The sequence below is a fragment of the Penaeus monodon genome, chromosome 34 (assembly GCF_015228065.2).
Source record: "Penaeus monodon isolate SGIC_2016 chromosome 34, NSTDA_Pmon_1, whole genome shotgun sequence".
Classification (NCBI taxonomy): domain Eukaryota; kingdom Metazoa; phylum Arthropoda; class Malacostraca; order Decapoda; family Penaeidae; genus Penaeus; species Penaeus monodon.
Window position 1 is genome coordinate 34578802 of NC_051419.1, and position 207 is coordinate 34579008.

A 207-nucleotide genomic window follows, 5' to 3' on the forward strand; every position below is an offset into this window, starting at 1 on the left:
GTGAGTTTCACTTATATGTCTTCCACTCGAACCGTCCGGCTTACAGCATTGCCATCCCTTCCTCACGTGATGGAAATATTCGTGATGTGAAAGACATATAGACAGTTTCGTGTCATTTGTATGTGAATGTAAAATATGATCTTTAATTCTGCTTGCTACGACTCATGATTTCCTCATAATGAATTCTTGAGTTACAGATGCATTAGA